This window comes from Rhinopithecus bieti, unplaced genomic scaffold (genome assembly GCF_001698545.2).
Source record: "Rhinopithecus bieti isolate Rb0 unplaced genomic scaffold, ASM169854v2 scaffold_31527, whole genome shotgun sequence".
Taxonomy (NCBI): Eukaryota; Metazoa; Chordata; class Mammalia; order Primates; family Cercopithecidae; genus Rhinopithecus; species Rhinopithecus bieti.
The window spans coordinates 1,334,945-1,347,307 of NW_016813959.1; the positions used below are offsets into that span (position 1 = coordinate 1,334,945).

The following is a 12,363-nucleotide window of genomic DNA, read 5'->3' on the forward strand; positions in this document are numbered from 1 at the left end:
AACAGGTAAATTTATACAAAAGCAAAATGTTATTTTAGTTCTTTCTGATAGAATCAATTTCATTAAGTGATCTTCCTATAAAAACAAACATCTCACGCTGAGTTACCCCTACAAATCCATAGACTGAGAACTAGTTATTACCATTACCAAGAATAATGAACACTTTTCAGTTAATTATTTTCTTTAAAGACATTAATGAGTTTTTTTAAAAAAAAAAAAAAACTACAAATCTTATTTAGGATGAGGAATATTTCTGTAGTTTTCTTACTATATCCAGAATGCCCAGATAAACCCTTTATGTGGAATGCTTTATCATCTTCTGCATCTTCCTCCTGCACTGGTGAACAGGTTCAAGATAAAAGGCACTGAGGAAATACGCACAAGGTATTCCAGCCTATTAACGAAGTGCAGGAGGTTCAAATGGCAGGGGTCCAGGGAACAAGGAGCACTGAGCAGGAAGCTGGACCAGAGGCAAATGTGAACCGACTCAGAGTTTATCACGTAACAGGTGTGCACGTGCACGTCAAATCATTTATTTGTTTAACACCTGGGAAAGGTAGGCATGATTGTCCTCACTTTACTGATTAAGAAACTGGGACTCCCAAGGTTTAAGCAGCTTGCCCAAAGACCCATAGCTGATGGGGCAAAAGCCCAAGTCAAACCTGCATTCAGTGCATCATCTCTTTATTTAGTGCCCTTTGATCCATCATGCACCATCTGTCTTCTGCAGACAGGAGGCGAGGGTCTGTTCATATTAATATAAACTTTATAAATAGCCTGATTTTAAAACCAGGTAGTGGCCAGGCACGGTGGCTCACATCTGTAATCCCAGCATTTTGGGAGGCTGAGGCGGGCAGACTGTTTGAGTTCAGGAGTTTGAGACCAGCCTGGGCAACATGGCGAAACCCTATCTCCACAAAATATACAAAAATTAGCCAGACGTGGTGGCACATGCCTGTAATTCAAGCTACTCAGGGGGCTGAGGCAGGAGAATTGCTTGAACTCAAGAAGTGGAGGTTGCGGTGAGTGGAGATCGCGCCATTGCACTCCAGCCTGGGCAACAGAGTGAGACTTTGTCTCAAAAAAAAAAAGAAAAGAAAATCAAAATACGGGAGTGACTTAGCTAGGATTTTTCTGGTATAATTGCTTACACTAGACAAATATGCATTAAGTTTTAGGAAAAAATTTCAATGAAAGTCATTTTTGGCCTGGCACAGTGGCTCACGGCTGTAATCCCAGCACTTTGGGAGGCCGAGGTGGGCAAATCACCTGCGGTCAGGAATTCAAGACCAGCCTGACCAACAGGGAGAAACCCCATCTCTACTAAAAATACAAAATTAGCCGGGTGTGGTGGCGCCTGCCTGTACCAGTTATTCAGGAGGCTGAGGCAGGAGAATCGTTTGAACCTGGGAGGCGGAGCTTTCGGTGAGCCTAGATCACGCCATTGCGCTCCAGCCTGGACAACAAGAATGAAACTCTGTTTCAAAAAATAATAATATAATAAAGTCATTTTTAATATTTTAATATTTTTAAACCCAAGGAGATGAGACTGTAGGTACTATGTAGGACCATGCCCAGCAGATTACAGGGGGTCAGAAGAGACTATTGTTTTTTGTTTTTTGTTTTGTTTTGTTTTGAGGAGTTTTGCTCAGTTGCCCAGGCTGGAGTGCAGTGGCGCGATCTCAGCTCACTGCAAGCTCTGCCTCCTGGGTTCATGCCATTCTCCCACCTCAGCCTCCCAAGTAGCTGGGACTACGGGCGCCCACCACCACACCCAGCTAATTTTGTTTTGTATTTTTAGCAGAGACAGGGTTTCACCGTGTTAGCCAGGATGGTCTCGATCTCCTGACCTCACGATCCACCCGCCTCGGCCTCCCAAAGTGCTGGGATTACAGGCGTGAGCCACCGCGCCCAGCCGTGACTATTGGTTTAGCACTGACGACCACAGCATTTGGACAGCGCAATTATGCACAGAAAGGTTGTATAATAGCTGTACTACAGAGACTCATTCCATAAATGTATAAATTTTTATTTATCAATCGATAAAAGAGACCCGTTCCCAAGAAACGGTAAAAATGTACTAGAGATACAGTAGTCAGTGCTAGAATGTTTTCCCCTGTGAATACTTTTCCATCAAGTAACTTTTTCTTCCTTTTTATAACTTTATAACAGGACTTGAGGAGTGATTCCTCCCCAGAGGAGTGAGACATCGTCACAACACTATAAAGTAATAACTGCCATCACATAACATACAACATGCAACCACTCTGGCATGGGACAACCGGGAAATGCTCCACAGGGAAAATGATTTGAAGTTGGAGATGAAGAAAGAGTCCAATTCTTGCCACATGGGAAAGTGCAAAAGGAGAAAAGAGCATTTAAAGGCTCAGGGGAGAAAGCGTGCAGGCTTGTATTTCTCTGGAGTTCACAGGACAATGCTGAAAATGCTGTGCTCTAAGATCTGTGCTGAAATAGTTCTCTACCTTTCATCAACAGGCAAATTCAGAATTCAGACAGGATCCTTAAAGAGCTGATTGATGTCTGCGTCAGCTCTATGACATCACCCTGACAGATACGGCTGTTTGCTGTCACCTTCTGACACACAGTCTCCTCTCTGTGTTGACATATCATCGCCAACACGACAGCCAGCCATAAAGGTAAGGCATTATTTTGCCCTAAAACAAATATCAGGCTGGCAGTCTTCTGCTGAGATTTAGCACCGTCTACAAAATACTCATAAAACGATTGCCAATTGAGGTGCAATAATTACAACTCCTCAGAAATATGCTATTTCGAGATTAAGGAGAGAGCACAAACAAGGTCTACCTTGACGGAAGAAAGCAAGAACTTGCTTGATGATATTTGTTCTTTCCTTTAGAGGAATTATATATATATATATATATATATTTATATACACACACACACACACATTAATTTATTTACAGCATTTTCTGTAAGGGTCAAGAGATTTTCAAGCAAAAGCACTATTTCAGCAAAACTGAACATAAACCAGCCTTTCATTTCCAGAAAGCTACCCCTGCATGATCTGAACATTGAAAAGAACATATATAAGTCAGAATCATGGGCACAACACAGAGATACAGAACATTTGGTATTTCTACTTGATCTGTGGAAAAGGGATTCTTCCCACTGGTGTCAGTAACCAAATCTGGAGGCCTCAGTATGAGTAGCTGTTTTAGGATTGCAAGAATGCATCCATGCATATGTATTTATTTATAATTTGCCTCATTCTTTACGGATTTGACATAGCTTTCAGCAGGTACATATGTAACCAAATAACAGTAAAACATTGGTAAAAATTTAAAAATCCAGACAGGGAAAATATAAATGAGAGTAGAAATTCAAGACGACTAACATGAAAGACACACACATGCATGCCATCACTGAAGTTTGACTCTGGGTCCCCAGGTACTCACAGTGAAAAGAGAGACCCAATTAGTCCCATCCTTCTCATCAGCAAAAAGGAAGAGGCATACAGTGCCTTAGGAAGACAAAATTATCCTGGCCCTGAATTTTAAAAGGAAGGTCTCAAACAGAGCATTCTTCAAACAACACTGAAATGGGACTCCCCTGAAAACCTCTGTAATAAATGCAATAACTGACTCCATACGGTTTTCTTTCATAGTATCATCCTTGACTTAAAAAAAACAGCATAGTGTAAAACATAAAACACGAACTCCATGAAGGTGATTCTTTAGGCAACCCACTAAGATGATTTTGCTCAGCGATGTTATTTGCTAGCTGACTGATAAGAAATTCAAAAAACAGTGGATGGATGACATTTCCTCCAGTCAATCTTCCAGAGTGTAGACACTTATCCATTCATTCACTCATTTGTTCCTTCATTTCTTGATCTTCTCCTAGATATTAGGAATCAAGTTAGGTGCTATGGATCCAAAAGCATATGAAGACATAATCCCAATTGTTAACAACCTCATCATTTAGTAAACTTTGATTTTCTTTTTAGTTTTAAATTTTTTGCAGAGATGGGATTTTGCTATGTTGCTTAGGTTGGCCTAGAACTCCTGGCCTCAAGTGATCCTCTCACCTTGGCCTCTCAAAGTGCTGGGATTATAGGTCCTTTGATTTTCAAAGATACTTTTTTCCATCAGGAATCTTATCGCCATAAATTGTTACTGCAACTCTTCGTGGCAACTTGAAAAGGATGATATAATATTTACCATACTTTAATAAAAGCATTTATTACATAATATCATTCTTTGTCTTTTTAATTTTTTTCTCCACAAGGTTTATCATATTTACTAGTTTATTTGACAAATATTTATTAAGTGCCCATTATTTCCAGGCACTGTTCTTGGCACTGAGTTATAGCCATGAAAAACAGCAACAAAAAATCCCTGCCCTTATACAGAACATACATTCTAGTGGTAATATGTACCAGGCAGAGTTCTAAAATAATTACATATAGTAATTCATGTAACCCTCATAATAACCCAAAGGATAAGGTGCTATTACTGTTTCGATTTTACAGATCAGAAAGCTGAGGCAAAGTAAGCTTAAATACCAAAGTAATACGACTATTAAATGTAGAACAGATATTTAAACTCAGGCAGTTTGGTCCTAGAGTCCATGTACCTAAGCACTGCAGTGACTGTCCCTAATAGCTCAGGAAATACCTGGTTGAATGAATGAAGAGAGGAGGAAGAGAGGCTAGAGAAGAAGACAGAAAAAATATTGTAAAGATTAATCAAATCCTTACATTTTGCAGAAAACTCGAATGGTCACAAAGTAATTTCAAACGAAATGTTACTGAAGCTTCATTACCACTCTCTGCAGCATGTATTCTGATTCTCATTATTCAGAGAAGAAAACTGAGCCCAGAGCCTGTCCTGGTCACACGGTGGTAAAGTCAGATCTCCTATGCTCTTTCTAACACACCTGAGAAGCAGAAACAGCCAACTCTGCTGGAGGTGCCCAGCAAAGGCTCTCAGAGGAAGGGCCACTGAACTGCACCTTGAAGACAATGACTGGGATTTTAAAGTCACAACATTCGGCCGGGTACGGTAGCTCATGCCTGTAATCCCAGCACTTTGGGAGGCCAAGGCAAGTGGATCACTTGAAGTCAGGAGTTCAAGACCAACCTGGCCAACATGGCAAAAACCCCATCTCTACTAAAAATACAAAAATTAGCTGGGCATGGTAGGCCACATGTAATCCCAGCTACTGGGAAGCTGAGGCATGAGAATCGCTTGAACCCAGGAGGTGAAGGTTGCAGTAAGCCAGGATCACACCACTGCACTCCAGCCTGGGCGACAGAGCAAAACTCTGTCTCAAAAAAAAAAAAAAAAAAAAAGTCACGACATTCCAGAAGACTAAGCAAATCAAGAAAACCAAAGTGTAGCAAGTAGTATTAACTCAATAAATATTTGAAATACATTTCTTCCCATAGGTTCACAAATCAGAATGCTGCTACCGAAGGCAAATTTGAATGAAAAGACATTCTCAGGTCCTTAGATATCAATGGATAGGTCCATCTAGTTATCACAATTAGTATCCCTTTAAAATTTTAGTTATTTGCAAATATGCTATTCCTACACAAACTGTATTCCATACAGTTTATTACTAATTCGTATGCAGCACTGTTGTCCTCAAAAAGCATGCACACAAATGTTTCAACCGAAAACTTCTGCTCATTCTTGCATTTCCTTGAGTGAGGGCCCAGGAGCTCGACAGTGTAGGTTTGAAATCTGGCTTGGGCCTCAGTTTGTTCATCTGTAAAATGGGAGCAACAATAATCCTGATAGGATAGTTAACGGGGATTCAATCGATGTAGAAGGGTTAAAACAGTACCTGGCAAATAGTTGCATTTAGTAAACGTCCGCCAATGCAATGTGTTGTATTATTTTTTCCAAATACTCAATCTCCTTCCTGGTTCCTCATGTATCCCCAGCATATCACCTGATATACCCACGGGTTCCATGTCATTTTCAGGATCCTATGAGAGGATTATTTATGTCAACCCATTGACAACAGGGTTGGCCATGTCACTTGCCTCGGCCAACAGCATGTGAGAAAACACGAAATACGGCAATATCAAAGCAGAAATTTTAGGAGCCACTGCGTGTGTCCACTGACTCTCTCTTTTCCCTTAGACATGAGCATAGTATGTACCAAATAGAGGCCCCTCCTTCAGCTTGGATCCTGGAATGAAAAGACCTAGGGAACAGTAGCAGATCCAATGCCAATCTGCCACAGACATACAATGTGGGCAAGAAACAAACCTCTGTTCTTGCAAGCCACTAAGATTTGGGGGCTATTTATTGCCACAAAATAACTGACTAAAAGGGCTGCTGTTATTATGCTAATGATGATTGAACTGAACTGCAATTTTAACACAAAACATTTAGTTTTGAAAAACTTTTAAAAAATCAATAGATAAAAAAAAATCCCAAGTTTTCACAACAGATTTCTTATGACAGATGTCATAAGAACTGGTCTAAAATACCTCTTAGGTATTTGGTCAAATACCTCATAGAAAAGTGAGTAACTGGATTCCTATTCTTTATTGCTGCTTTTTTCCTCCATCTAGCAACTGTGTCCCCTAACAAAACCTTCTAAAAGACAATGATGAGCATCTCTGCTGACTCATTTTCCCACTCTACATATTTATCCTCCTTGGGAGCCATGATTTACAAGATGAAAAATGGAAGTCAGGAGACTCGCTTTCAAAGGTCTCTTGTGACCTAAATATCCTTGTAAAAACAAGCTATTTTTTATTTTAAAGATAAGGGAATTCAAATGCAGATTTATTCATAGTTTATTAATAGATTCTCAGATTCTGTTTTCCTGTCTCATCCCTATGTAGTTTCAGAGAAAATTAGCTTATATAAATCATTTGATTCTCTTACACCAACAACGGTATTTATTTATTTATTTATTTACGGCAGGATTTCACTCCTGTTGCCCAGGCTGGAGTGCAATGGGATGATCTTGGCTCACTGCAGCCTCTGCCTCCTGGGCTTAAGCTATTCTCCTGCGTTAGCCTCCCAAGTAGCTGGGACTATAGGTGCATATCACTGAGCCCCGCTAATTTTTGTATTTTTGGTAGACACGGGGTTTCGCCACGTTACCCAGGCTAGTCTCAAACTCCTGGGGCTCAAGTGATCCACCCGCCTCAGCCTCCCAAAGTGCTGAGATTACAGGAATGAGCCACCATGCCCGGCCAACAATCATACTTTAATTTTCTTCTCCATACCTCAAAAAGGCTGCAGATCCTCCTTTAGGCAATTGCACCATGTTCATTCCTGGTGGTATTAAGCACTGAACCACTGTGACTCTCTTCTAATAGTCTGTTTGCACTCTGGCACAAGTTAGTCCAAGCTGCTATTCTAATAGAAAGAAAAATAAGCAAGTAAATAACCAAGTGCCTAGTTAAGTACTAGGAAGAAAAGAAACAGGATTTTGTTAGTGAATAATGAGGTATGGGCTGAGATAAACGTAACTTGCATAATCGGGGAAGACCCATCTGAGTAGGGGGCAATTCAGATGAATGTAGCTATGTAAAGGGCAAAAGGACACCTGTTCAGGTGAAGCCCTGAGGGAGAAAAGGGCTCAGAATGTCTAAGGAACCAAAAGAAGTGATGTTTCCCTTGCTGTCTACCTTTCAGCAAGAGAAAGAGGAACATGAGATGTGGCTGAAGAAATACAAGTCAGATCATGGGGTACTTTACATTTCATTTTGAGAGGAATTACAAGGCATTGCAGAGAATTTTAAGCAAGGACATGACATGCTCTGATTTTCATGGCTAAAAGGTGCGTGGACATGGACTAGATGAAGCAAGAGTGGTGAAAGCTATGAAGAGGCTAGTGGGAGCACCAGGAGGAAGGAGGACTCAGCCAAGAGGATTTGGAGAGAAGCGTGAAGACATACACTGCATCTTGGAGGTAAAATATAGAAAATTTGTTGACAGAGTGAAGCTGGGGGTGGTGGAGAAGACCGCAAAGAATAAGGGCTGACATGAAGGTTTCTGGCCTGAAGGATGAGGGTGATGATGAAGTTTACTGAGATGGAGATGACTAGAGAAGGAATCTTGTTAATAAATGAAGTCAGAAATTGCATTTTTCCCCCCAAGATCAAGTCTCACTCTGACACCCAGGCTGGAGTGCAGTGGCATGATCTTAGCTCACTGCAGCCTTCGCCTCCCAGGCTCAGGTGATTCTCCTGCCTCAGCCTCCTGAAAAGCTGGGATTACAGGCATGCATCACCATGCCCAGCTAATTTTGTACTTTTAGCAGAGATGGGGATTTCATCATACTGCCCAGGCTGGTCTCGAACTCCTGACCTCAGGTGATCCACATGCCTCGGCCTCCCAAAGTGCTGGGATTACAAGCATGAGCGACTGCGCCTGGCCAGGAATTGTATTTTGAACAAATAAAATTTAAGATTCCTATAAGATATCCAACTGGAAGTAATCAGGTGGGCAACAGAAAAGACAGGGAAGGAATTCAGATGAGAGATCTGAGCAAGCAATAAATCTTCCCTCCTACAGGTGAAGAGGGCATTCCCATGGGAAGATGACTTAGCACAGGATGTCAGTGCCAGAAAGTAAAGATATTACACATGAAAAAGGGTGACATATCAAAAAGACAGAGCCAGCTTGAAGTGCCTCTCACTGTCCAAAAATACTTCATTTTATTTTATCTTTTTAGAGACAGGGTCTCACTCTGTCGCCCAGGCTGGAGTTGCAGTAGTGCAGTCACAGCTCACTGCACCCTTGAACTCCTGGGTGCAAGAGAGCCTCTCTTTGGACAGATACTGCATTAACTTTTTTTTTTTTTCTTTTTTAGAAAGAAAGAGAGATTCTCCCACCTCAGCCTCTGCAGTAGCTGGAACTACAGGTGTGTACCACCATGCCCAGCTAATGTTTTTTTTTTTCTTTTTTCTTTTTTTTCTTTTTTTGTAGAGACAAGGCCTTGGTATGTTATCCAGGCTTGTCTCAAACTCCTGGTCTCAAGTAATCCTCATGACTCGGCCTCTCAAAATGCTAGGATTTCAGGAGTGAGCCACCACACCTGGCAAAAAATATTTATTACAAAAAGAAAAAACTATTTGCAGCTGGGTGCGGTGGCTCACGCCTGTAATCCCAGCACTTTGGGAGGCCGAGACGGGTGGATCATGAGGTCAGGAGATCGAGACCATCCTGGCTAACATAGTGAAACCCCATCTCTACTAAAGAAAAATACAAAAAATTAGCTGGGCATGGTGGCAGGCGCCTGTAGTCTCAGGTACTCAGGAGGCTGAGGCAGGAGAATGGCGTGAATCCGGGAGGTGGAGCTGGCAGTGAGCCGAGACCATGCCACTGTACTCCAGTCTAGGTGACAGAGCGAGACTCCATCTCAAAAAAAAAAAAAAAAAAGAAAAAACTATTTGCTCAGTGCCAAAGCTCAGCAGTCACCCCCTTAATCAAGTGTTCAAAGTTAACATCGTCAATGACAGGACGACTCAAAATCATCAGCCACCTGACAGGGTGCAATGAGAACACAGATCCTCTTCTGTAAGATTCCTGGGAAAATAACTAATCATGAGAGAAAACAACAGCCAATCGTAAACTGAGAGATATGCAACAAAATAAGTGGCGCATAATCTGCAAAAGTGTGAAGGTCATCACAGTCAAAGAAGGGCTGAGGAATGGTTCCAGATTAGAGACCACAGAGACATGGCAACTAAACACAACATGCAACCTGAACTGAATCTTTTTGTTATAAAGGTCATGATTCAGACAAGTAGCAAAACTTGTATGAGGTTTGTAGATTAAACGGTAGCAAAGTAATAATGTTAATTCCTTGTTTTTTGTTGGCTAGATTATGAATATCTAGGAGAATATCCTCACTCATAGAAAACACAAACTATTCTAAGATATTAAAGTATCTAGTTGGCAACTTGCTCTTAAATGGCTCAGGAAAAAACATTATTTGTATTGTATTTGCAGCTTTTCTGTAAATCTGAGACTGTTTAAAAAAAGGCAATGAGTGATAATAATATGCCTATGCATCAGACTGGTAAACATTAGAGGCCTGACCAATACCAGCTATTTGTGAGGATATGAAGTAATGAAAACCCTCATACCGGCCAGGTGAGGTGGCTCACGCATGCAATCCAAGCACTTTGGGAGGCGGAGGCGGGTGGATCGCCTGAGGTCAGGAGTTCAAGACCAGCAGCCTGGCCATCATGGCAAAACCCCGTCTCTATAAAAATTACTACTCGGGAGGCTGAGGCAGGAGAACTGCTGGAACCCGGGAGGCGGAGGTTGCAGTGAGCTGAGATCATGTCATTGCAGTCCAGCCTGGGCGACAGAGTGACACTTTGTCTCTAAAAATATATATACATATAAAAAAAAGAAAACCTTCATACAGAGCTGTTGAGAGTGAATACTGGAAGAACCATTTTAGACAACTGTTTGGCACTATCTAACAAAATTGAAGACACACATCCCCCATGACTCAACAACTGCACTCTTGGAGAATCTCTTGAATATGAGCACCAGGATGTTCATAGCAGCCCTGTTTGTAAGAATCAAAAACTGAAAATAACTTAAATATCTATCAATAGCAGACTAGGCCAATTGTTCATGTAGTGGACTACCATACAGTAATGCAAATGAATTAATTACAGCAACATTCACCAACAAGGATGGATGTCAAATGCAATGTTGAATGAAAGAAGCAAGATACAACCATTTAATAAAGTTCAAAACTATATTGTTTAGCTGGTAATACTTTAAGGTAATTATTATCACAAAAGTCAAGAGAGTAGGTGGTGGGAAGGGAAGAAATTACGATGGGGAAGATGCACAGCGGGTAGGTGTGGTTTCTGAATGCTGGCAATATTTCATTTCTTGCCACCTAGTAGCTCCGTGAGGGCTCATTTTACCACTATTTGCTAGAGAGTAAATATATGATCTGTGTGCTTTCTGGATGTAATATTTCATAACTGTAAAGCTACTAAAAATGATTGCTTCTATTTCCTGGATGCTTATTGTGTGCCAGCTACTACACTAAGCACATGTACATGTTTTATCCTATTTAAAGTTCTCAAACCTATGAGGCATTACTATTACTATTTTCTCCCTTTTACATATGTACAAAGTGAAGCTTTATGACATCTAACATCATGGCACTAACAAATGGGGACATGAATCTATTTTAGGCTGACTTCAGAGCTTCCAAATGTAACCACTAAGTGGTTTTCAATTACTACTTTGATTGATCTCTATGTTTCAATGCGTGCTTTAGAATTTGGGTTTCTTGAAGGTTTTCTCTGTAAGTTCTCATAGCATTTAACATAGTGCCTTGTAAGTGAGGCTTGATGAATATTGTTGACTACCTGAACAATTTGTCATTTCTATAACAGAACCATAGATTCTTGGGTAATATTTTTCAGTCCTCCAATCAACATGGAGAGACTGAGTTTTCAATTATAAGGCAGAAGTCTTTAAAAAGTCATCAAAACTAGGAAAACACTCATGCTGAAACCAAAGTTAAGAGATTTACATGACTTTGACATCAAGAATGCACACAAGTACATTACAGCAATCTCCAGGAGACCAATGGACTTGAGATAGCAACCCATGCACAGCTCATCTGAAATAATTATGTGTAGCCATAAACATTCAAACCAGCTCTGAAAATCAGGCTTTTGCACTTGACAAAGTTCTATTGAGACTATTTCACTGTACTATACTTTGAACAAAAATCACTGCTTTTAATTTATTGGCTTTGAAATTATACAGTGTGCTTCTCCCCCCAAACCTCTACATTTTGTTTGGCTCAAACATTATTTCATTTATTTCCCATTTTTCAGGAGTTTTATGTGCAGATCTACAGATAAGCACATGTAGGAAATTTTAAAGGAACTGAATAAAGAAACGCCACAAAAGAAATCTTCTTTTCTTTCAATTTCTATTACTACTCTCAAACTAGAATTTGAAGAGTTTGAGAATTTTATCTTTCTTCGTGAAGGGCTAGATCTCTGTACTGATTTGTAGTATAATACAGCAATAGACTTCATCTCCTATTTAACTCTAATCAGTTTTATGATGGCATAGAAACAGAGTTGAGATCAATTGGCAGCACTGGCCTAGCAAGAGGATGGGGGTGGGGAGAGTGGCAGTAGTGGCAAGAACAAGAGTTGGTGAGAATGTGAAAAAATAATAACCCTCATACATTGCTGGTGGGACTGTAAAATGGTGCAACAAACTTTGGAAAACAGTCTGCCAATTTCTCAAAAGGTTAAACACAGAGCTACCACATGACTCAGCAATTCTACTCCTACACATACACTCCAAAGAAATGAAAACATATGTCCACCAAAAAACTTGCACA

The 12,363-nt window shown here is 40.6% G+C and overlaps 1 protein-coding gene across 4 annotated transcripts in view; it reads right to left on the reverse strand.

Moving 5' to 3' along the window:
- Positions 1–12,363, reverse strand: part of CRACD (capping protein inhibiting regulator of actin dynamics) — a 285,912-nt gene that overhangs the window by 172,208 nt on the left and 101,341 nt on the right. Inside the window, exons 1-2 of one of the 4 annotated variants that reach the window (XM_017849272.1) lie at positions 7,238–7,328; positions 5,833–5,977 (exon numbers count right to left, since the gene is read on the reverse strand). The exons of 1 other annotated variant lie outside the window; for it this stretch is intronic. The gene's annotated coding sequence lies outside the window, so the exon portion shown is untranslated. Of the gene's footprint in view, positions 1–5,832; positions 5,978–7,237; positions 7,330–12,363 lie in introns of those variants that run through there. 2 more of the 4 variants (XM_017849278.1, XM_017849273.1) reach the window with 2 other exon arrangements.